Consider the following 17,175-nt stretch of genomic DNA (forward strand, 5'->3'; position numbering starts at 1 on the left):
CTCTCCACTGCAGCAGAACACCTACCTGCTGCTCCAGGTTTACTCTGGACCCTGGTCTGGAACCTGGTATGGACTAAAGGATCTGGTCTGGAACCTGGTTCCAGGTGAGGCTGAGAGCCGAGGAGATGTGAGGGCCTACTAATTTAAAAGTCCTACAAGAAACAGTTTGGCATTTGAAATCAACAGCATGCACTCTGGACATGATCCCATCCGACTTTTTAAAACCAGTTTTTACCTCAGTAGAAAGTGATCTCCTACTGATAGTTAACAGCTCACTGGCATCAGGCATTTTTCCCAAGTCACTAAAGATAGCTGCTATTAAGCCTCCTAAAGAAAAGGACTCTAGATGCCTCTATAATGAACAACTATAGACCGTCTCTAACCTCTTTTATTTCCAAGATTATTGAGAAAGTTGTATTTCACCAGCTTCATGACTTTTTAAATGAAAGTGGAAATCTTGATAAATTTCAGTCCGGCTTCCGACCTCATCACAGCCCTGAAACAGCTCTGGTCACAGTGGTAAATGACTAGTTCTGGTCTAGTATCAGTCCTGGTTCTGGTCTAGTATCAGTCCTGGTTCTGGTATAGTATCAGTCCTGGTTCTGGTCCTGTATTAGTCCTGGTTCTGGTCTAGTATCAGTCCTGGTTCTGGTCTAGTATCAGTCCTGGTTCTGGTCCTGTATTAGTCCTGGTTCTGGTCTAGTATCAGTCCTGGTTCTGTTGGATCTCAGTGCTGCATTTGATACTGTAGATCACAGAATCCTGTTTTCAGGCTGAAAACTGGGTCAGACTTTCTGGAGTGGTCCTTAACTGGTTCAGGTCCTATTTAGAAGGCCGGAGTTATTTAGTTACGATCGGCAGCTATGAATCCGAGCGAGTGGCCATGACTTGTGGAGTCCCCCAGGGGTCAATCCTTGGACCTCTTCTGTTCAACTTGTATATGCTCCCTTTGGGTCAAATGTTACAGAACTTTAGCATTAGTTATCAAAGTTATGCTGATGATACACAACTTTATATGTCTCTGTCACCAGATGACTGCAGTCCAATAGACTTAATGTGTCAGTGTCTGGAGCAAATAAACACCTGGATGAAGGAGAATTTTCTACAATTAAATGAAGACAAAACTGAGATTATTCTGTTTGGTAGCAAAGAGAAGAGGGTCAGCATTGGCAAACACCTGGAGACTCGGGCTCTTAAAATCACCAACCAAGTTCGTAACCTTGGAGTGTTGACAGACTCAGATCTGACTTTTAGCAGCCACATCAAAGCTTCACTAAGAAGCTTTTTACCAGCTCAGAAACATCAACAGAATTAAAAGTTTAGTCTCCCAGAAAGACCAAGAGAAACTCATCCATGCATTCATCTCCAGTAGACTGGATTACTGTAATGGTCTTTAACAGGACTTCCTAAAAAGAGCATTAAACATCTGCAGCTCATCCAGAACGCTGCTGCTAGAGTTTTAACCAGGACTAAGAGATCTGAACACATCACACCAGTTTTAAAATCTTTACACTGGCTTACAGTCAGTCACAGAATAGATTTTAAAACCCTTCTGCTTGTTTACAAATCCCACAATGGTTTAGGCCCAGAATACATCTGTGATATGTTCAGAGAATATAAACCTAGCAGAGCTCTTAGATCCAAAGACTCTGGTCAACTAGTCCAGACCAGAGTCCAGACCAGAGTCCAGACCAGAGTCCAGACTAAACATGGAGAAGCAACATTTAGCTGTTATGCTGCAAACAAATGGAACAAACTGCCAGTGGAGATTAAACTTTCCCCAAATGTAGACATTTTTAAATCCAGGTTAAAAACATTTCTTTTCTCATGCGTCTATGCATGAAATCTGCACGGTAACTTTTTTTTTTTTAACTTATCTTGCGTTTAATCATTTTAATGTAATTTATTATTTTATTGTGATTATGTGTTGATGCCTTTTACTATTTCTAAATATCTGTAATGTCTTTGTTTTATGTAAAGCACTTTGAATTGTCCTGTACATGAAATGTGCTATACAAATAAACTGCCTTGCCTTACCTTGCCTTACTCTCCCCCTCTGGGGGCGGCTTGAGAGAAAGTCCTTCATCCACTGGCAAAGAGTGAGATAGCTTATGCACCAGTATGTTTGGAAGGATGGTATTAAATGCTGAGCTAAAGTTCACAAAGAGTAGTTGCACGTAGCTCCCCTGCTGCTCCAGGTGGGATAGTGCAGCATGGAGAGCTGAGACTATGGCGTCCTCCGTGGACCTATTTACTCTATAGGCAAACTGGTGAGGGTAAAACCTGGATGGAAGTTTTGAGATATGAGATCAGACCACCCTCTCGAGGCATTTCATAGTAATAGGTGTAAGTGCTACTGGACGGTAGTCCTTCAGAGTACTAATCAGGTTTTTCTTTGGGATTGGGACTATTATAGAAGTCTTCAGACGGGGGGGGGGGGGGGACCCTAGCCTCAGACAGGGACTGGTTAAAGATCTTGGTGAAGACCCTCGCCAGCTGATACAAGCAGTCCTTCAACACTTGTCCTGAGACACCGTCAGGTCCTGCAGCCGTTCTAGGTTTAACTGCCCTCAGGGTGCCGCTTACCTCATGCTCTTCAACCGTGAGGACATGGCTACAGTGGACAGGTGGATGAAGCGGGTTTGCATCTGATGACTCTGCCTCAAAACAGGCAAAGAAGTGTGTAATGGGGCAGCGCAGTTTCCACAGCTAGCCACACAGTCAGGAACCACGCTCCCCCAGTGAGGTTCTTACTGGGAATACCACAGACCAGAGACGTGTCAGATAAAACAATACAGCTTTATTACACAATGCAATGTAAACTAATGTTTAAAACAATCAGACGTAGCGATAGCACTGTGGAAAAGAAAAGGAATCCACTGTCAGGGCTAACCCAGCCCGCGGCAGCTCCAACCTGCAACAGGAGAAAAGAGGGGTCCGCGTTCTAAACCACCCGTGTAAACATTCACACTCACACTGCACTGCACGAAAGGGAATGTGGACCACCATCAGGTATGGGGCGGCCAACCCGGGCCGCAACACCTGACAAAAGAAAAGGGGGGGGGGGGGGGGGGGGGGGCAGTTAAAACACAAAAGCCACAGTGCTACACCTTAACAAAACAAAAACACTCCAAACACAATGAAAGCATGCACAAGGATTAAAACCCCCAAAAAACCATGCAACATAATTAAACAACAAAATAGTATAAACACACAAAAACAAACAAGGCTATTAAGATGGCGCGAGCCTGGTACGCCAGTGAGTCCAGGTCCTGCAACCAGGCAGCGTTGCACTGGGTTGCAACACCAGGCAGGAAGACAGCCAGACGGACGGAGGAAAACCCGGCAGAGCTAGAACAGCAGCAGAGCTCCCTCAGAGAGTGACGGCGGCACACAGCCCAAGCCTGCCGCCTCTAAAGGGAGCAGCAGAAATTACCCGGAAGCTCCAAACCACCCATTGAGTTTACAACAGCTGATACGTACCGCTTACACAGGAACCGAGAAAAGCGTCAACGCCTCAGATCCCACGATTCGGTTGTCCAGTGATCTAAAATGTGTACAAGAGTCAGCTGGAGGCCGAACGAGCAGGCAAGCAGAAAAATGAAGAACCTACCGGAGCAGACATCCAGCTGCGCACACCGCATTCAGCGGAGCAGTCAGCTCACCACATCCCAGCAGCCACTCACGCTGTGTGGAAGCCTGACCCTCCGTAACCAGCATGCCAAGGCTACAGCTCCGCCGCGCCAGCCACAACCACCACGGGAGATTGAAGAAGGAAAAAAAGGGCCGGCGGAGCAAACACATCCGCTGTTAAAAAGGGCTGTAGCGTCGCCCACTAATCACGGTGGTAACCCAGGTGGTTGTAGCCAGACTGGCAATGCCACATAGTGGCCAGGAGGAAAACAACCTCCTGCCACATCTACCCCCCAGGTTTTCGTCGTCGGCCCGACGATGGAGCAGCCACAGCACTCACTATAGAGTCTGAAAACACTTAGGAAAACCTTTTAGATCTCTTCTGTGTCCTTATCCTGATGGCCAAGAGATCACGGTAGGGAGGGGCACACCTGTGCCATGGGTGGCTCCGGAGGGAAGCCAACCTGCTGGTCAGCCCCCGGTGGGTCAGACGGAGTCACTGGAGGTGGTATTACACGCGGGTTACCCGGCGCAGCTGCTAGCGGCAAGGCAGGGGCCCTATGAACCAGAGCACACCAATCCTCACCATTAAAGGACTCCTCACCTGTGGGCTCACCCCCCACAGGGGCCCGGAACTGGGGGGGCAGCGGGCCCAGGCAGAAGAGCAGCTACCTCAGGCAACACTAGTTCTTTCACCATGTCACGATGCACGTTCCTAACGTTCTGGGGGTCATTAATGGGCACGACCGTATAAACCGCCCCCTCCCCATGTGGGGCCTTTACAACCTGATAAACAACCGAACTCCACCGATCTTGGATTTTCTGGCGCCCTCTCCCACTATGGTCTCTTAAATACACCCGCTGGCCCTCCACCAAGGGTGCATCTCGCACTCGCTGATTGTGCCGCTTTTTATGTCCCTCAGCAGCTGTCAACAACCGCTTCCGGGCCCCCTCAAAAGCCAGTCGAAGTCTGGTCTGATGTTCAGCCATCCAATCTTGCACCTCACCTGGCGCTGGATCCGGTCCCCGACCCAGGAGAAAATCGGCCAGAAGCCGGGGTTCTTGCCCAAACATGAGGTAAAATGGGGACTCACCTGTACTCTGATGAGGGGTCGTGTTGTAACAAAAGAGCACCTGGGGCAAATAGGATGCCCAATCCTGTTTCCGCGATGATGGCAAGGTGCGCAGCAGGTCGTGAAGGGTTCGGTTAAACCGCTCACACTGACCCTTACCTCACACTGACCGTTACCAGCGGGGTGGTAAGGAGTAGTGCGAGACTTCTTACCAGCGGGATGGTAAGGAGTAGTGCGAGACTTCGCCACCCCATACAGGAGACAAAGCTGGCTTATCAACAGGCCTTCAAAACTCCTCCCCTGGTCCGAGTGAAGACGGCCCGGAATGCCAAACCTATAAAACCATTCATTAACTAACACCTGAGCCACAGTAGAGGCCCGTTGATCCCTGGTAGGCACCGCCACAGTAAATTTACTGAATACGTCCGTCATCACCAAGACGTTCTCGTGTCCAGTATGAGAGGGCTCCAGCAGGGTAAAATCCATGGCCAGGAGCTCATTGGGTCGGGAAGCCAACACATGAGCCATAAGGCTATGGGATCTCTGCCCAGAGTCCTTAGCCACTTGACAACAATGCATGCATCCCAAAACCCAACGCTTTATGTCCGCAGACATCCCCGGCCAATAGCAACGCTGCCTAACCAGATCTTTAGTCCGCTCAATACCTTGGTGACCATGCTCTTGGTGGAGCAGACGCAATGTCTCCTGCCTAAGGACTGCAGGCATGACCAGCTGGAGGATAACCCCCATCTGAACGGAAGACCCGGCGGGAGAGGACCCTATCTTCCTCCACCAAGCGATCCCATTGACGTAGCATGGTGATTGCTGGCTTCGAGAGTTTTTGCCCCTCAACCCGTGTTGGTGGGGTCTTCCGTTGCCAAAACGGCAACACCGCTTACAAAAGGGGATCAGCCTGCTGCAAGGAGCGGAGATCAGCGGCTGAATGAGAGGGGAGGACCGAGACCACAGCTTGAGTAGCCGGTCTCAAAAAGCCGGGCGATGGAGCCTGCTGAAGACTGATGGGGGCCGAGGTACCGGGCAAGAGGTCCGCCACCGCTTGAGAGCCAGGCATGCTCTGCCGCGAAAGGGCGTCAGCGTTGCGGTTGACACGACCTGATCGATACTTAATATCAAAATCAAAGGCAGCGAGTTGAGCAGTTCGAACGCTGTTCAGTGGCCCCCAACTTGGCCGACTGGACGTGGCTCAACGGGTTGTTATCGGTGTACACCGTACACCTATGCCCCAGCAGATACTCCCTAAATTTCTCCGTCATGGCCCACTTGAACACAAGAAATTCCAGCTTCATAGAGCTGTAGTTGGACATATTGCTCTCTGTGGGCCGCAACCCCCTGCTGGCATAGGCCACCGGCCTCACCCCGTTGTCTGTGTCCTGTGAAAGAACGGCTCCCAACCCACTATGGCTAGCGTCAATTTCCAAAATGAAAGGGTGCGAAAAATCTGGATAGGCCAACACTGGGGCCGAAACCAACTTTAACTTCAAGGCCTCAAAGCTCTCCTCACACTGCGGCGTCCAGGCCGCATCCAGAGCCTGCCCTGGCCTCTTCTTAGCCTTGCTACTCCCCAGCTGTGCAACCAACCGGTGCAGAGGACCTGCCAACTGCGCGAAACCTTCAACAAAGCGCCGGTAGTAGCTGGCAAATCCCAAAAAGGAGCGCAGCTCAGAGACATAGTGAGGACACTGCAACTCAGCCACCGCCTCCACCTTCTTAGGATCAGTCAAAACTCCCTGGCCTGAAATCACGTGCCCCAGATAGCTCACCTCTTGTTGGAAGAAGGCCCACTTCTCAAGCTTTGCCTTCAAACCCTCAGTCTGGAGCCGGCCAAGCACCAATTCCAGCCACTGCAGATGTTGTGCGACAGAGGATTAGTATGCAACAATATCATCCAAATACAACAACACAGATTGATTTTGCTGGTCCCCAAACATCCTCTGCATCAGCCGCTGGAAGGTGCTCGGTGCATTACACAAACCAAAGGGCATGCGCTTAAACTCGACCAGGCCAAAGGGTGTACAGAACGCCGTTTTCGGTTGGTCCAGCTCTGACACAGGGACCTGTGTATATCCACTGGCCAAATCGAGAGTTGAAAACCAACGTGCCCTACAGAGTGCATCCAAGCTCTCCTCGATGCGCGGAAGAGGGAAAGCATCTTTCCTGGTCCTGCTGTTAAGGAGTTGGTAGTCAACACACAAACGCAAACTCCCATCCTTTCTTCTGTACTAAGACAACAGGGGACGCGTAAGGGCTGCTGCTCTCCGCGATGACCTGCGACTCCAGAAGCTGGTTAATATGGGCCTTCACTGCTTCATATTCTGATGGAGGGATCCGTTGATACCTCTGTCGGACCGGAACATCATCTAACAGAGGTATATCGTGCAAAAGGAGCTTGGTGCACTCCAGTTCAACATCATGGGCTGAAAAGACAGTGTGATACTGGCGCAACAGTGCCCTAACCCCCGCCTGCTCCACCTGAGCCAGAGCTGACAGGTCAAGCTTGTCGATCCTGTCTAGCACTGAGGGGGTGGCTGTCTGCGAGGTCACAGTTGCAAAAGTAGCCCCCACCTCAGTCACGCCTGCAGGCAGGCTAACAATTTCAGCAACCCCTAGGGTGCCCAGACCAGTCCGTGGGTAAAGGAAGACCTCTGTTGCTCCAACCTTTACCACCGGAACATACACCGTGCCCCGGATGACCTGCACCAAACACGAGGAGGCCAACAGACCAGCGGGCAAGCCAGCCTCAGGGGGTTCAAACAAGACGTGCCGACCAGAGAAGTGCTCAGGGCAGGTACTGGCGACAAGCTTCATCACCCCACCAGGTATACGTACAGCTCGCTTGCCCCGGACTCTCACCGTCCCGTTGAGGTCCCCCGGCTCCTGACTGGCGGCCTGTTGGCAACTCTGCAAAGCTGCAATGACTGGGCCAGGTGCCCTTGAAACACCTGGTGAGTTAAAGAGGGAGGACCCAAATGTGCCAAAAAGTTTGCGATAGCACCGGTGAATTACATTCATGCCCAAGACCCCTGGGACAGCAGGTGCAGGACCATGGGGATCCTTAACCACCAGGATCCCACAACGAGGCACCACCTTGCCACATAGCTCGACATCAAGCTCCAAGTAGCCAACATACGGGATGGCTAAACCATTAGCCGCTCACAGCTGAAGCCCGTGACATGAGGTAAGGCGCTCGTGGCCCCAAGGGGCAAACTGCTCCAAAAAGAAGCTTTCCGTGATGGTGGAAACCATTGACCCAGTATCCATCAAACAAGGGACCATCATACCCCCAGCTGAAACGTCGACAATAGGACACGGAGCAATTAACCCAGCCATGGCGCTTCCCTGTGAGCCTGTGGATTACCCAACTGAGCCGCAGCCCGACGGCTCAGCGGGCATCAATTTTCCAACGTGCAGGGTGGGAGGGGAAGGCCAGTTGCATCACCCCTCAAGCCAGCCACTAAGTCAGTGCGGCGGCGTGATGGAAGAGCCCGCTCACCCTCGCACTCCCGTGCAAAGTGACCTGGCTTCTGGCACCTCCTACAAATTATGGGTCCTAGATTGCAACCGGGGGGCTTGCAGGGACACTACCATTTGGGTAAGCTGATGCTTCAATAGCTCCAATAACTGGTTCCACTTTAGTGATACCAGGGTCCAACTGAGAGCGGCCCTGGACTCCGAACTGGAGGCCCTGCCCCAAGGGTAAGAAAAACTACGCGCCCTGGCACCTCCCGGAAAACCTTCTCTCTCCCACCTAATTGCCTCACCACGAAGCTCCAACAGGGTGGCTGTAGGCTGGCGGCGGACAAGCTGTTTCAGTTCCCGCCGGAGTGAGCTATCAAGTGCATGCTCAGCAAACTGGTCCCGGAGCAAAACATCTGCATTAGGCATCCCATCCGGTGCCGAGCGCTTTATCTGCGCCATTAAAGCCATCAGGGCTAAGAAAAATTCCTGCAGCGTTTCCCCCTCTGACTGATGCCGGGAGAAGAAAGCCTGCTGTAAGGTTACGTACGACTGCACACAGCCATACAAGTCCTGTAAAATAGCGAGGATCCAAACCCGATCCCCCCCGCTCTACCTCGGAGCGAAACTTAATTTCCTCCCTCGCTTCTCCCTCCAAATGATCGAACATAAACAGCACCTCATCAGCAGCGGAAAGATGGCGGGCGCGAACACATGCCTGCACCTCCTCTATCCATTCCACCACCCCAATACCTGTTCTACCATTAAACATGGGGCACTTCCGATTTCTCGGCATGATAACCAGTCGCTCGGTGACAGCAGAAACAACCTCTGCAGGTGGAACCTGGCTGGCTGAGGCCGAAGCTGCCTCTGGACCAACTATGGCTGTTCTGGCTCTAACCTTACACCACCAAACCACAATAGACCATACACACAAAAAAAACACGTCCCTAGGCACTTTACAGTGGTATCCTGCTGACAACGCCAAAAGTGGTTTAACTCCTCTGCAAGTGTGATGTCGCCGTCGACCACAGAGTGGTTGGTGGATCTGTAAATAGTAAGGTGCTGTATCCCCTGCCACACCTGCCTGGAGTCATTGCTCTGAAAGCAGTCCTCTATCCTCCTTTTGTAGTCCGCTTTTGCCCTCTAATTTCCCTCTTCAGCTTTGCTCTAGCAGCCCTGTATAGTGCTTCGTCTCCAGACCTGAAGGCGGAATTCCTCTCCCTGAGCAAACTCTGCACTCCTTTTGTCATCCAGGGCTTCCTATTCGGATGGACCTGGATGCATTTTGTCCACAGTGACAATATCTGTGCAGAACTAGATGTAATCCAGGACAGCTTCTCTGAACGGCTCCAGATCCTGATGTTCAAAAACATCCCAGCTGGTAAGCATGAAGCAGTCCTGCAGTTGCTGAGAGGCCACGTTTTCACAGTTAAAGAGGTGATAGGAGCAGATTTGCTGAGCGGGGTGTATGCTGGTATAAGCTGCAGGGACAAGTGGTCTGACTAACCCAGGTATGTTAGTGGTTTTATTCTGAAGCCCTCTTGATGTTCAAATAAACTTTGTCAAGTATGTTTTTCCCCTAGTGGTACACTTAACATGCTGGTGGAGTTTCTTTCTAGAATGCGCCGCTAGGTGGCAGCAGCAATTGTAGTAGCTCTGTTTTTAACTTGTGATTTTTTGCAATATAGCCGTCTTTTTTAAGACATCAGCTGTCAATCTGTGTCTGTTCGGGTAGATTTTTTCGCGCTGGTCAGAGGCTGTGCTATACGGGAAATTTTTCTGAATATTTTTCTTTTTTGCAAGACTTGTTATTGTGAGTCTCCATGGCAACGAGACTTGTTTACCATCGTGATCAACTGATAAAACTCTCCAAACTCAAGATTATCAGTGAAACAACACTTCAAATCCCAACGGAGCTGAAAAGAAAGAGAAGAGGATGCAGGGCAGGAGCGAGGCAGAGAGAAAAACGATGGCGATTCAAACCGTTTCTTCCAACGGTTGTTATGGGAAACGTGAGATCGCTAGTTAACAAAATTGATGAACTTCAGGTGCTAACCAGGTCTCTTAAAGAATACAGAGAGTGCAGTATTTTGTGCTTCACCGAGACATGGCTGCATGAACACATCCCAGACTGTAATGCGTCTGTACACGGCTTCAGGACGGTTCGTGCAGACCGCAATAAACAACTCAGCGGGAAGCTGAAGGGAGGTGGAATTGCGGTGCTGGTAAACCAGCGCTGGTGTCATCCTGAACATGTCACTGTTAAAGAGAAGATCTGCAATAGAGACATTGAACTGCTAGCTGTGAGTCTCCGCCCGTATTATTTACCCAGTGAGTTCACATGCGTTATTCTGGTAGCGGTATATATATTACCTGGTACCGCTCCAGACGCAGCCTGTGATGTCATTAACTCTGTAGTGGCCAGGCTTCAAACACAACATCCAAACGCATTTGTGGCGATCTCTGGAGATTTTAACAACATCTCCCTCTCTGCAACTCTACCAACTTTCCAACAGTTTGTCAGCTGCTCCACCAGAGAAAACAAAACGTTGGACTTATTTTATGCAAATATTAAAAATGCATACAGCTCCTTTGCCCTGCCACCTTTAGGAAGATCAGACCATAACCTAGTTCTTCTCTCCTCCTCCTACAAGCCCATCGTTCAGCAACAACCAGTCATTAGAAAGGCTATTAGAACCTGGTCTAATGAAGCTGAAGATGCTCTGAGAGGATGCTTCGAGGCTACAGACTGGAACGTCCTATGTGAACCTCATGGAGATGACATCAATGCCTTGACTGAGTGTGTGACAGATTATATTAACTTCTGTGTGGACAGCACCGTTCCAACAAGAACAGTGAGGTGCTTCCCCAATAACAAACCCTGGATCACCAGTGACCTGAAAAAGCTGCTGAACATCAAAAAGAAAGCTTTTAGGGATGGAGACAGGGAGTTATTGAAGTCCACACAAAAACAACTTAAAACACAAATGAAGAAGTGCAAGGAGGACTACAGGAAGAAGTTGGAAAGTAAGCTTCAGAAAAACAATGTGAGGGATGTGTGGTCAGGAATGAAGAAGATCACTGGCTTCGGGATAAAGGAGGATCAGACTGATGGAGGTCTGGACAGAGCGAATGAACTGAACATGTTCTTCAATAGGTTTAGCTCACCTCCTGCTTCAACCCCAACTAGCCACACACCCTCCATGAGCCCACAGCTTTCCTGTCACACCTCCACTCTGTCACCCTGCAGCTCAGTCAAGGACCTGGACACAACCTCATCTCCCTCCACATCAGGACTTCCTGAAACCTCCTCTGCCTCCACCTCCACTCTGTCTGTCTCCTGTAACCAAGTCATGCAACAACTGGTGAAACTGAACCAGAACAAGGCTGCAGGTCCAGATGGTGTCAGTCCCAGAGTTCTCAAGACCTGCTCAAAACAGCTATGTCCGATTCTCCAGCACCTGTTCAACACCAGCCTGAGCCAGAGAAGAATCCCGGTGCTGTGGAAAACATCCTGCCTTGTTCCAGTGCCTAAAAAACCACAACCAGCTGAACCAAAAGACTACAGACCAGTCGCCCTGACATCTCACGTCATGAAAGTCCTGGAGAGACTCTTACTGGCTCACCTCAGCAAGCAGGTGAACACCTTTCAGGACCCATTACAGTTTGCATACCGTAATGGGCTTGGGGTTGAAGATGCAATCATATACCTGCTTCAGAGAGCCCACTCTCATCTGGACCAGTCAGGCAGCACTTTGAGGGTCATGTTCTTTGATTTCTCAAGTGCTTTTAATACGATTCAGCCTGCTCTGCTGTGTGAGAAGCTGCAGAAATTCCAGGTGGATCCCTCCACAACCACCTGGATTTACGACTACCTCACAAACAGACCACAGTTTGTGAGACTGAAAGGTTGTGTGTCTGAGATGGTGGTCAGCTGCACTGGAACACCACAAGGGACTGTACTTTCACCATTTCTATTCACGCTGTACACCTCAGACTTCCAGTACAACTCTGAGTTCTGTCATCTGCAGAAATACTCTGATGACTCAGCAGTTGTTGGGTGTATCAGTGATGGACAAGAAGCAGAGTACAGAGAACTGGTCGGTCAGTTTGTGAAATGGTGCGGTGACAATCATCTCATCTTGAATACCAAGAAAACAAAGGAGATGATTGTTGACTTCAGGAGGAACAAGAACACACATAGAAGTGTTTCCATCATGGGAGAGGAGGTGGAGGTGGTGGAGGAATACAAGTACCTTGGAGTTCAGCTGGACAACAGACTTGAGTGGAAAAGCAACACTGAGTACATTTAAAAGAAAGGTCAGAGCAGACTCTACTTCTTAAGGAAGCTGAGATCTTTTAACGTCTGCACCAAAATGTTGCAAATGTTCTACAGGTCTGTTGTTGAAAGTGCAATCAGCTTTGCAGCAATCTGCTGGGGCAGCGGCATCAGAACCAGAGACTTGAAAAGAATTAACAAACTGATCAAGAAAGCCGGTTCTGTGCTTGGAGTAACTCTGGAGCCGCTGGAGTTGATCATCAAAAAGAGAATTCTGTACAAGCTGACGAAGATAATGGAAGATCCTTCACACCCTCTACACAACGCCGTGACGAAACAACAGAGTGTGTTCAGTGGGAGGCTTGTTCAAGTCCGATGCAAGACAGAGAGATACAGAAGATCCTTCCTTCCAGCAGCTATCAGGCTGAAGAACAAAGCCCTTAATTAATTAATGTGATTGTTTTACTAAAAAATTACTACTACTACAATATTGAATTTCCCTTTGGGATTAATAAAGTATTTTTCATTCATTTCATTCATTTCATTCATTTCATTCATTCATTTAGTGAGCACCGTCTTTAATTCAGCATGATTAAAGTCCCCAGCTATGACATGCACAGCATCAGGATACATGCCCTGTTGTCTGCCAATTGGGTCATGTAAGTGTCTGAGGGCAGAGCTAGCATTAGTGTCTGGTGGTATATACACAGCAGTTACCATGACAGCACTAAACTCCTGAGGAAGATAAAAGGGCCTGCATTTAACAGTCACGAACTCCAGGTCTGGGGAGCAGTGACTGTCTATAATCTTGGTGTTTGTACACCAGCTGTTGTTAATATTAGTGCTGTCAATAGATTTAAAAAATTGAGAGATTAATTATGATCTGTAATTAATTAATCTAATTACTCCTTTTTTAATCTCACCTAAAAACTGCTGAGTAAAGCCCTCACCTTGAGATATTTTAATTAAATTAATTATTTTGGCAGATCGAAAAATTGATATAACAAAAAAGTGGCTTCATAAAGTCATTTATTGTTTTTATTAGACTTGAACAGATGCAGTCCTAGAAATTTACATTTAGCTGTACTTAACACTAGTCCCAAGTGCTGCCTGCAACCTTTAGTTTCAACCATATTACTGTTTTGTCAGTCTCCAAATAACTAGAAAATAAAAATAAAATGAAACATCAGGTCCTTATGAAGAGCTGTAGTTAACACATGAAAAAACAACACTTTCTGAGCTTTACAAATATTGAACACTGAATTTTTTTGCTTTCCTTCAGCTTCAGATAAAAATTAAAGACCCATTAATCACAGTGCTGTAAGTTAGCACATCAAAAATAACATTGTTCATCATCTCAAATTAAAGTGCTGAAATACCATCAAGCCATCAGTTCTAGTTCTAGTCTAGTTCTAAGAGGCTACAGAAGACAAAGCAGCTGTGCCGACCTCTTCCTCTTATTTCTTCTTCAGCCACTCGCTGAGACAGACCAGCTTGGTCACATTTTCTGGGAGCATGGCTGCCCTTTTCTTGACATGGCCTGCAAGGCTGAACAGTCTCTCACAAGGCCCAGATGTTCCCGGGGAGGCCAGGTCCTGACAGGACCGATAGCTTTTCATAGGGCTCATTAGTCCAGCTTATCCTTATGGTCTTTACATGTTCCCTCTTTTCTTTTGGAAGACATTTCAAATCCTTAAAACGTGGATCCAGTGCTGTGGCCACCATGTACCAAGTCTCATTGGCATCAGTTCGCCGTACTGCCAGTTCCCTCTGGAAGGCATTCTTGAACTTTACCACGTAGGCTGGATCATCAACGGTGATCCACGGTCATCCATCTCATTATCTTGTTTCTGCTCCCTTCGCCTCTGCTGTTGCCTCCCCCGGTGATGGTAATCCACGGAGAGCCAGGTTGCCTGGCGATGTCCCTCGGGATGTCATGAAAGTGTAAAAACTCCACCGTAACGGCATGCTCCATGACCGATCCTATTCCTATAAGATCCTGCCTGCTATAGATGTTATTCGCACGATGTTGTTCGAACGAGTAACAGCACGCACACAAACAGCCACAAAAACACCTTAAGGAAGAGCACCAAGCCGCTGCGTCTATGCGTGTCACCATTTCTGCCATAAAAGCCACCAACCAGGCCAGACTTGCCCTTTGTCCTTGTCCGAGGGAACAGTGTCTGTTCAGAAAATAAACCAGGTTGGAGGCGAACAGCTTCCTGATCTGTTCAGCCAGAATCCATCTGGCTTAAAAAAGTGCCTGTGGTCCCAGAAGAAGCTGAAATTGTCTATAAATGAACTGGATGTGTGGTACATGCAGCCGACAGCCATGTTTTCAGACTAAACAGCCTACTGAATCTCTCCCCTCCTCCTCTGATTGGAGGGAGAGGCCATTGATGAATATCCCGGCATCCAGACAGCTGATCGTATCCAGCAGTTCAGTAAAGTCTCGTTTCAGGTCCTCAGATTGTTGCTTCACAGCATCGTTCCTCCCCACATGCAGAATGAGCTTTTCCACCATTGGGGGCGCAGCCACATCTGATCCTATCTTCTTGGGAAAGCTCAGTACTTTAGTACGTTTTCCACATGTTTCTCATGTCTTTTTCACCAAAGTCACCAACAACCAGAGTCTGAGGCCTGGCCGTCTGCTTTTACTTTCTGAGTTGTTCTTTGGTGTGACCCTGGTATGTAAGAAGATTTCATCCTGGCCATCAGATGTAGATCCAGAATCCTGCAGCAGTGGAGCAAACCTGTCTGTAGCTGCATGTCTGGTTGTTGTGGAGGAGACTTAGTTTTCCCTCTGACAATTTGCCATGACTGTGTCTTGCTAGGGAGAGGGGTTGAGGTTAACTGGGCTCTGCCTGTTACTCATCCTCCCATTTCCCTGTGAGATGATTTACTCTTCGGCTTTGCACCAAGAATGTTCCAGGGAAGACTATCAGTCAAAGAGTTATTACCTTCTACACCCTCCTGCTGTTTCTGCTAATTAGCACCACTAATTAGCTGTGTGTTAGCTATATCTTCTCCACTGATTTTTTTAAATTATTACTAAAGCAAAGTTGTTTCGTATCCACACAATCCATTCACTTCCACATTGACCTGGAGTCGTTGGATTTTTGTTTCCAGCATGCTGATCGTCTGTAGAAGGTTGTAATAGTTGTCTGTAGAGAGGGGAGGCATCTAGTGGCTAGTTAGCTTTAGCTCCTGAGTAACTGTACTAGTAGTAAGTAAGTACTAGTAGTAAGGCTTCTGCTATTTGTAGGCCATGCTGACGTGACACTGACAAGAGTCTTAAAAAATAGTAGTATCCAACCAAATCTACCACAAAATACAGTCCCAGTGATTAATGAGGATCCAGAAGCCCTCATTAGTTTCTTGAGTAGAAACATAAGAATATTGGCAGAAAAATGCAAGCAGAGTGGAGAGCAAAGCAGCACAGCATCAGCAGGGAACAGAAGCAGGAAGTAGACAATGATTACAAGTTCATGCAGCACGTCCACATAATGTCTGAAAACACATTTGCTTTCAGTTAACGAAGCAGTAAGAAAATGTTTTTATTTATTACAGCAACAATAAAATATATAGAAAACAACTTTTCTGGATGTGATGGCAGATCTACTCTGAAACCAGTGAAACCAGTAAGCAGTGTGACAGAACCAGACTGGGACTCAACAATCATCCAAACCTGGAGGAGGAAAGTGATGTTCTGGAGTTTGATCTGTTTGATCCTCCATGAGTTTTCAGGTATACCACCTCACCTGTTCTCTGAGATGTTTAACCTGCACGACTTACTGGCTCTATAAAAGCATCCAGTCTTTGTGTTTCTAGTCGGGTTAGGGTCTCTGTTAAAATAAGGGTCTCACACTTCTATAAATTAGGGTTTTGCACAGGGTTTGGAGAGATGGGGGGATTCGGGGGGTTCCTAATATTATCTTAATAATATCTTTTTCTAGGTGCTCCTGATGATTGTCAGCTTTGTTACCTGCAGATGTTGCAGGTGTTCCAGGTCCAGCAGCTGCTTGTCTGTTTTTTTTCTGTTGACACTAAACAGCTGATGTTGTAACTTTCTACCGGGTGTATTCTGTTCTTTATTTAGCCCCACCCCCTCCAGCAGTAATATGTAAATTCAGCAACAGACTAATTTAAAAATGAAGAACTTATCCGTACATCCCTTAAGCTCATCCTGGCAGAACATGTAGAAAACAATGTAATTAACCGTGATAGTTTCACATTTTTACTTATCTCTACTCTTCCGCTCTTATAGAAACTTTTACCAGTTTTCTCTCAGGAGACGCCTCCGGGAATCTGAGCTATTCTATTCTATTCTACGGTCATTTAGCAGACGCTTTTATCCAAAGCGACTTACATTTGAGAATAAGAACAACACAAGCATGAATTCAAACAAGATGGGACGTCATCATTAAGTGATAGTCAGACCGCTTTGAGTCCAGTTGGACCAGGTGCTGTCATGTAGAGCTAGAGGCAGTGCATATAATTTTTTTTTTTTTTAAGTCATTTTGTTTAAATACAAGATCACGATTTCATCACACAATATCAACTTGGGCATAAGTGCAGCAGCTTCTTCAGTACTTGGTTGAGCCAAAGAGCTGGACAAATCTTTCTAACTCATTTAGTTAAATGTGGAAATGCTCCTTAAACAACTGAATCTTTAGCTTGCTTTTAAAAGTGGATAAGGACTCTGTGGATCGG

Source organism: Melanotaenia boesemani, chromosome 9, assembly GCF_017639745.1.
Source record: "Melanotaenia boesemani isolate fMelBoe1 chromosome 9, fMelBoe1.pri, whole genome shotgun sequence".
Lineage (NCBI taxonomy): Eukaryota > Metazoa > Chordata > Actinopteri > Atheriniformes > Melanotaeniidae > Melanotaenia > Melanotaenia boesemani.